We start from the raw sequence: 8966 nt of genomic DNA, 5'->3' as shown, positions 1-8966 counted from the left end.
TTCATCTATGTATACTTGGTTTTCCCAAAAGGAATCTAATGCACTAATACATTCCAAAGTATATTTTCTTTCTTCTTTCTTTTCTTCTTTCTTTCTTTTTTTTTCACGTGAATATACACTTTATTTTCACCCTAAAGCCTGGGGAAAGAGTGCCTATAAGAAGAAAGTTGTGAATTTTCAGATTTGGAACTTTAACCTTCTGGTTCTTGATTACAATAATAATAAAATAATTTCAAGGTCCAGTTAAAACTTGAGTTTCCATCTCACCCACTACATAATGAAAAAATACATTAATACATCATATTATATAATCTTTACAGAGGAATAAAAATTTTTAATGGTTTGTTATTATTTTTGAGTTCAGTTTTTTTTTTTTTTTTTTTTTTGGCAATACTAGGGATTGAGCCCACGCCCTTATCTATGCTAGACAAGCACTCTACCACCGAGTTACTTGCCCAGCCCTCTTCATTTTATTTTATTTTTCCTATCCCCTACTATCCCCCCTCCCCTCCCCTCCCATATTCCCTCTCTACCCCCCATCTACTGTTGTTCAATTCTCTTCCTTGTTTCCACCCCTTTCCCCTCACAACCTCTTATATGTAATTTTGTGTAACAATGAGGGTCTCCTTCCATTTCCATACAATTTCCCTTCTCTCTCCCTTTCCCTCCCACCACTCGTCTCTGTTTAATGTTAATCTTTTCCTCATGCTCTTCCTCCCTGCTCTGTTCTTAGTTGCTCTCCTTATATCAAAGAAGACATTTGGCATTTGTTTTTTTAGGGATTGGCTAGCTTCACTTAGCATAATCTGCTCTAATGCCATCCATTTCTCTGCAAATTCCATGATTTTGTCATTTTTTAGTGCTGCGTAATACTTTATTGTGTATAAATGCCACATTTTTTTTATCCATTCATCTATTGAAGGGCATCTAGGTTGGTTCCACAGTCTAGCTATTGTGAATTGTGCTGCTATGATCATTGATGTGGCAGTATCCCTATAGTATGCTCTTTTAAGGTCCTCAGGGAATAGTCCGAGAAGGGCAAATGCTGGGTCAAATGGTGGTTCCATTCCCAGCTTTCCCAGGAATCTCCACACTGCTTTCCAAATTGGCCACACCAATTTGCAGTCCCACCAGCAATGTACAAGTGTACCCTTTTCCCCACATCCTCGCCAGCACTTATTGTTGTTTGACTTCATAATGGCTGCCAATCTTACTGGAGTGAGATGGTATCTTAGGGTGGTTTTGATTTGCATTTCTCTGATTCCTAGAGATGGTGAGCATTTTTTCATGTACTTGTTGATAGATTGTATGTCCTCCTCTGAAAAGTGTCTGTTCAGGTCCTTGGCCCATTTGTTGATTGAGTTATTTGTTATCTTATTGTTTAATTTTTTGAGTTCTTTGTATATTCTGGATATTAGGGCTCTATCTGAAGTGTGAGGAGTGAAAATTTGTTCCCAGGATGTAGGCTCCCTGTTTACCTCTCTTATTGTTTCTCTTGCTGAGAAAAAACTTTTTAGTTTAAATAAGTCCCATTTGTTTATTCTTGTTATTAACTTTTGGGCTATGGGCGTCTTATTAAGGAATTTGGAGCCTGACCCCACAATATGTAGATTGGAGCCAACTTTTTCTTCTATCAGATGCAGAGTCTCTGATTTGATATCAAGCTCTTTGATCCATTTTGAGTTAAATTTTGTGCATGGCGAGAGAAAGGGGTTCAGCTTCATTTTGTTGCATATGGATTTCCAGTTTTCCCAGCATCATTTGTTGAAGATGCTATCCTTCCTCCATTGCATGCTTTTAGCCCCTTTATCAAATATAAGAAAGTTGTAATTTTGTGGATTGGTCTCTGTGTCCTCTATTCTGTACTATTGGTCCACCCACCTGTTTTGGTACCAGTACCATGCTGTTTTTGTTACTATTGCTCTGTAGAACAGTTTGAAATCTGGTATCGCTATACCTCTAGATTCACACTTCCTGCTTAGAATTGCTTTTGCTGTTCTGGGTCTTTTGTTTTTCCATATGAATTTCATGATTGCTTTATCTATTTCTACAAGAAATGCCGTTGGGATTTTGATTGGCATCGCATTAAACCTGTAGAGAACTTTGGGTAATATCACCATTTTGATGATGTTAGTTCTGCCTATCCATGAACAGGGTATATTTTTCCATCTTCTAAGATCTTCTTCTATTTCTCTCTTTAGGGTTCTGTAGTTTTCATTGTATAAATCTTTCACCTTTTTTGTTAGGTTGATTCCCAAGTATTTTATTTTTATTTTTATTTTTTTGAGGATATTGTGAATGGAGTGGTTTTCCTCATTTCCATTTCAGAAGTTTTGTTGCTGATATACAGGAATGCCTTTGATTTACGTGTGTTGATTTTATATCCTGCCACTTTGCTGAATTCATTTATTAGTTCTAGTAGTTTCTTTGTAGACCCTTTTGGGTCTTTTAGGTATAGAATCATATCATCCGCAAATAGTGATAATTTAAGTTCTTCTTTTCCTATTTTTATGCCTTTAATTTCTTTTGTCTAATTGCTCTGGCTAGTATTTCAAGAACTAAATTGAATAGAAGTGGTGAGAGAGGGCATTCCTGTCTTGTTTCAGATTTTAGAGGGAATGCCTTCAGTTTTTCTCCATTTAGAATGATGCTAGCCTGAGGCTTAGCATATATAGCTTTTACAATGTTGAGGTAAGTTCCTGTTATCCCTAGTTTTGCTAATGATTTGAACATAAAGGGATGCTGTACTTTGTTGAATGCTTTTTCTGCATCTATCGAGATGATCATATGGTTCTTATCTTGTCTATTGATGTGGTGAATAACATTTATTGATTTCCGTATATTGAACCAGCCTTGCATCCCAGGGATGAATCCTACTTGATCATGGTGCACAATTTTTTTGATATGCTGTTGTATTCGATTCGCCAGGATTTTATTGAGGATTTTTGCATCTAAGTTCATTAGAGATATTGGTCTGTAGTTTTCTTTCTTTGAAGTGTCTTTGTCTGGTTTCGGGATCAGGGTGATGTTGGCCTCATAGAATGAATTTGGAAGAGCTCCTTCTTTTTCTATTTCTTGAAATAGCTTGAAAAGTATTGGTATTAATTCTTCTTTGAAGGTTTTGTAAAACTCCACTGTATACCCATCCGGTCCAGGGCTTTTCTTGGTTGGTAGTCTTTTGATGGCTTCTTCTATTGCTTCCTTTGTTATTGGTCTGTTTAAATTGTGTGTATCTTCTTGACTCAATCTGGGCAGATCATATGACTTAAGAAATTTATCGATATCTTCACTATCTTCTATTTTATTGGAATATAGGGTTTCAAAATACTTTCTAATTATCTTCTGTATTTCTGTGGTGTCCGTTGTGATATTGCCTTTTTCATCCCGTATGTTAGTAATTTGAGTTCTCTCTCTTCTTCTCTTCGTTAGCATGGCTAAGGGTCTGTCAATCTTATTTATTTTTTCGAAGAACCAACTTTTAGTTTTATCATTTTTTTTCAATTTTTTTTTGTTTGTTTGTTTCAATTTCATTGATTTCTGCTCTGATTTTAATTATTTCTTGTTTTCTACTACATTTGCTGTTGTTTTGTTCTTCCTTTTCTAGGGTTTTGAGAGGAAGTGTGAGTTCATTTATTTGTTGTTTTTTTTCTTTTTTTGAGGAATGAACTCCAGGAAATGAATTTCCCTCTTAAAATTGCTTTCATTGTGTCCCATAGATTCTGATATGTTGTGTCTGAATTGTCGTTTATCTCCAAGAGTTTTTTGATTTCCTCCTTTATGTCTTCTGTAACCCATTGATCATTCAGTAACATATTGTTCATTTTCCAGGTGATGCAGGATTTTTCCTTCCTTCTTTTATCATTGATTTCCAGTTTCCTTCCATTATTATCAGATAAGATGCATGGTATTATCTCCACACCTTTATATTTACTAAGAGTTGCCCTATGGCATAATATGTGGTCTATCTTTGAGAAGGATCCATGTGCTGCTTAGAAGAACGTGTATCCACTTGATGATGGTTGATATATTCTATATATGTTGGTTAAGTCTAGGTTATTGATTGTGTTATTGAGTTCTATGGTTTCTTTATTCAGCTTTTGTCTGGAGGATATGTCTAATGGAGAGAGCGGTGTGTTTCTTTTTTAAGAATTTAACCTTAAGGGCTGGGATTGTAGCTCAGTGGTAGAGCGCTTGCTTCACATGCATGAGGCCCTGAGTTCAATCCTCAGCATCAAATAAAAATAAATACGTAAAAATAAAGATATTGTATCCACCTAGAACTAAATTTTTTAAACTTAACCTTTATTTATTTATTTGTTTGTTTTTATGTAGTGCTGAGCATCCAACCCAGGGCTTCATGCATGCTAGGCAAGCGCTCTGCCACTGAGCCACAACCCCAATCCTCAATTTTGATTTCTTGATGTGACTCTCCTACGTGGTTCCCAGATCCTTTGTGGACCTGCATCTAGGAGCTATACTTTCTGTTCTGAAAGTAATAGAGAAACTCTTGAGCTTCAGGGCAAGATCTACATAAGGAGATGTACCACAGAGCCAGTGGCTCATCCTGATTGTGCCAGAGTCCTGGGAAAGAATTAAAGCAAGGACATCACCTATTCAGATTCCATTTTAGCAACAACACTAGCAGCAGTGTGAATTAGAAGGATACCAAGAGTGGAATCTGAGATACCACTTTCCTCAGGCCTTCATTTCTTATTTTCCTGGATTATTGAACTATTCCCAAATAATACTATAGGCAAAGAGAAAGGGATGGTTTAAGAGATATTTAATGGGGTGAATCAAGAGAATTTGGCACTTCTCAGAAGAAGAAATACAATCAATCAATAAATATATGAAAAATTGTTCAACATCTCTAGTAATCAGAGAAATGCAAATCAAAACCACTTTAAGATTTTATCTCATGCCAGTCAGAATGGCAGCTATTAAGAATACAAACAACAGTAAGGTTTGGCAAGAATTCGGGGAAAATGGCGCACTCATATATTGCTGGTGGGACTGCAAATTGGTACAGCAAACATGGAAAGCAGTATGGAGATTCCTTGGAAAACTGGGAATGGAACCTCCATTTGACCCAGCTATCCCACTCCTTGGTCTATACCCAAAGGACTTAAAATCAGAATACTACTGTGATGCAGCCACTTCAATGTTGATAGCTGCACAATTCACAATAACTAAACAGTGGAAGCAACCTAGATGCCTTTAAATAGATGAATGGATAAAGAAACTGTGGTATATATACACAATGTATTATTACTCAACATTAAAAGAGAATAAAATCATGACATTTGCAGGTAAATGGATGGAGTTGGATATTATCAGGCTTAGCTAAGTAAGCCTATCCCCCCAAAACAAAGGCTGAATGTTCTCTATGATAAGTGGATGCTGATTCATAATGGAAGGGGCATGGGAAAATGGAGAAACTGGAACTGGGCAAAGGGGAGGGAGAGGTGGGGAGGGGGTATGGGGGCAGGAAAGATGGTGGAATGAGATGGATGTAATTACCTTAGGTACATGTATGACTCCACATGTGGTACAACTCTACATTGTGTACAACCAGAGAAATGAAAAATCATGCTCTATTTGTGTACAATGAATTGAAAAGTTTTCTTCTGTCACATATAACTGATTAGAATTAATAAAATAAGTATATTAAAAATGTTAATAAAGAACTAAAAAAAATTAAAAAAGAGAACCTGGTAACTGAGGAAATAATAAGGGTAAATCTTATGAAGGGGTACTCAGGAAGGGTGCCTAGACATCTGACTTGGATACTGAGAGGGAGAATTCAAAGAATAGATCCAATATGATAAATGTGTTTTTTATAACTTAAGATTGAGTATCTTTGGGACATATTTGTGGAGTCACAATATGGATGGGAGCTAGAGACATAGATGTGAATACAACAGACTATGGAAACATCCAGGAATACATCCACATATAAGGGATAGCTACAAGTAGGACTATAGAAAAGGAACTAGAGAACTGGTAACCAAAAAGGTAAGACAATGATTAGGAGAGAGTGGTTTCTGAACCAAGAGAAAACAGTTTGAAAAAGTAACAGTAAACCTTCACTTAGTCAACTAAATTTTATTAAGTGACTACCTTGTAACTGAGGAAGCCTGCCCTAGTAGTATTTACATTATCTATAAATAGTCCGACAATAGGCATAGTAAATAAATAAATTATAGAAACTGAAAGAATTTATAGATATTATGAGGAAAAGTAGATCAGGAGTTCTGTTAGAAAAAGTATAGTCTAAATGGGGCTATTATAAAAAAATCTCAAGAGTGATAAATATGACTTGGATCAAATGAGTTGCAGTGAAGATGGTGATAAGTGGTCAGACTGTACATACACACATTCTTTCTCTCACACAAACACAATCATATAAGTTCATTCTTTAAGTTTCGACTTCATTTAAGTATAATTTAAATACAATAAAATTGGGGGATCCAACATGGCGGCCGGCGAGGAAGCTGCACTTTCAATATCTCCACATTAACGGGATCAGAAACACCAATTAAAACAGCTACATTCTACCTACTGAGGATCTTCTAGCAAAATTCCGTTGAAAGGAGACCTGCCGAGAATTAGTAAGTTTATTAGACGTGACAGTTTGCCCCAGACAAGTGAAACTTGACCGGCAGCACGGGCTCAGAGTCCAATCCCGCGGCCACCCGCCGCTTCTGCAAGCGGCAGGCGGCCCAGAGCAGCGCGGCAGAAGGGTCCCCGCCCAGCCAGCAGACAGCTCCAGCCATCCCGGCTACCCTGGCGGCCCTGCTTTCGCTCCGCGAACAGCCACCCCACCCGGCTGGTTCTTAGCCACGCAGCTGCAGTCACCCGGCTTTACAAGCGGCCCCCGGCGGCCCTGCTCGGCGAGAAGGGTCCCCGCCCGGCCGGCAGACAGCTCCCGCCATTCCACTCTTGTTCTGCAAACAGCCACCCCGCCCGCTTGGTTCTTAGCCACGCGGCTGCAGCCACCCGGCTTTACAAGCACCCCCGGCGGCCCTGCTCGGCGAGAAGGGTCCCCGCCCTGCCGGCAGACAGCTCCCGCCATTCCGCTCTTGTTCTGCAAACAGTCACCCCGCCCGCCTGGTTCTTAGCCACGAGGCTGCAGCCGCCCGGCTTTACAAGCGCCCCCGGCGACCCTGCTCGGCGAGAAGGGTCCCCGCCAGGCCGGCAGACAGCTCCAGCCATCCCGCTCTTGCTCTGCAAACAGCCACCCCGCCCGCCTGGTTCTTAGCCACGAGGCTGCAGCCGCCCGGCTTTACAAGCGCCCCCGGCGGCCCTGCTCAGTGAGAAGGGTCCCTGCCCGGCCAACAGACAGTTTCCGCCATCCCGGCTACCCTGGCGGTCCCGCTCTTGCCCTGCAAACAGGCACCCCGCCCGCCTGGGTCTTAGCCATGCGGCTGCAGCCACCCGGCTTTACAAGCGCCCCTGGCGGCCCTGCTCTGCGAGAAGGGTCCCCGCCCTCCCGGCAGACAGCTCCCGCCATTCCGCTCTTGCTCTGCAAACAGCCACCCCGCCCGCCTGGTTCTTAGCCATGAGGCTGCAGCCGCCCGGCTTTACAAGCGCCCCCAGCGGCCCTGCTCGTAGAGAAGGGTCCCTGCCCGGCCGGCAGACAGCTCCCACCATCCCGGCACTCCTGGCGGCCCGCCCGCTCTGCGAAGGGTCACCCCGCCCGGCTCTTAGCCACGCGGGCGCCATCTGTCTGGCTCTGTGAGCGCCCCCGGCGGCCCAGCGCAGCTAGAAGGGTCCCCGCCTGGCCCGACAGAAGGCACGTGCCCTTCCGGCTCTGCTAACGGCCCTGCCCACCCGGGAAAGGGCTCCCCCCCTTGAGAGGATGGGAAGGAAATCTAACCAAGCCTCTATGAATTAGCGAACTGGGATCTAAAACCAGAGATTGTGTCAGACCAGAGACAAGCCAGTTCCACCTCTCCCTTCGGTCACTCCTGCAAGGAGCCAGGGGCCCGCCATAGCAGAGAGGGGAAGTCACCAAAGATCGGCCAAAGAGATTCCTTCCCAGCGGATTCTAAATTAGCAGGAGCGGCGAGGGAGCCGGCCGGAGCTGGCGGGAACCGCGGCAGCGGCACGGGAACCGGCGGGAGCTGAGGCGGCGCTGACGCAGGAGCCGGCGGGAGCCGCACGGCGCGGGTCTCCCAGCTACAGCTCCCACCAGTGCTGACAACTGAGGTCTCTTGCACCAGATACGGGGGCGTGGCTACCAGAAGGTAAGCAAATTTGCTGGGGGTTCTCAGCCCCAAGCTCTACAAACTTAGGGCCTGAGGGAGGCAAACAAGGAGAGTGTGCCCAGGCACTAATGAAACAGCTGCTCCACGCGTGTGCAAGGTAGGCGGAACCGTGACCACCGACAAAACAGGCCCAGTGGCCCGCCAGATACATCGCCCCGGTCGGGGGAGGGGCAGAGCCGCCACCAGCGCCTTTTAGGTAGACAGATCTGCAACCGACAGACAGAACAGGCCTAGTGGCCAGCGGAGGGGCAAAGCCGCTGCTCACGCCTGCAAGGTAGGCGGACCTGTGACCACCGAAAGAACAGGCCCATCGAAAGTACAGGTACAGTGGCCTCCTGGCGTGGAAGGCACATTGCCTCAATTGGAGGAGGGGCAGAGCCACCGCCAAAGCCTGCGAGGGAGACTTTGCAGCTATACAAGAGCAATATCAATATATAGGGGGAAAAATCAATAACACAACAGTTTCACCAAGCAGAAAGAAACGCGATCAGTATGAAAAGACAAGGAAAGAAAGGACCACAAGCAATGCAGGTCAACTCAACTTTAGAAGAGGTAATATCTGCAGCAGATGGAATGTCAGATAAAGAATTCAGGATATACATGCTTCAGATGATCTGGAGTCTCAAGGAAGACATTAGACAGCAAAATCAGACAATGAAAGACCACTTCGACCACTTCGACAATAAATTACATAAA

General features: G+C 43.1%; 1 non-coding gene across 1 annotated transcript; it reads left to right on the top strand.

Moving 5' to 3' along the window:
- The first annotated feature begins 4169 nt into the window (after positions 1-4169).
- On the top strand, positions 4170-4237 carry Trnav-cac (transfer RNA valine (anticodon CAC)). Its single transcript has one exon. It is a non-coding gene; the product is annotated as a tRNA-Val (tRNA).
- Positions 4238-8966: the final 4729 nt, after the last annotated feature.

Source organism: Callospermophilus lateralis, chromosome X (genome assembly GCF_048772815.1).
Source record: "Callospermophilus lateralis isolate mCalLat2 chromosome X, mCalLat2.hap1, whole genome shotgun sequence".
Classification (NCBI taxonomy): domain Eukaryota; kingdom Metazoa; phylum Chordata; class Mammalia; order Rodentia; family Sciuridae; genus Callospermophilus; species Callospermophilus lateralis.
The sequence above is the reverse complement of the archived record's forward strand: the minus strand, read 5'-3'. Positions and strand labels throughout refer to the sequence as shown.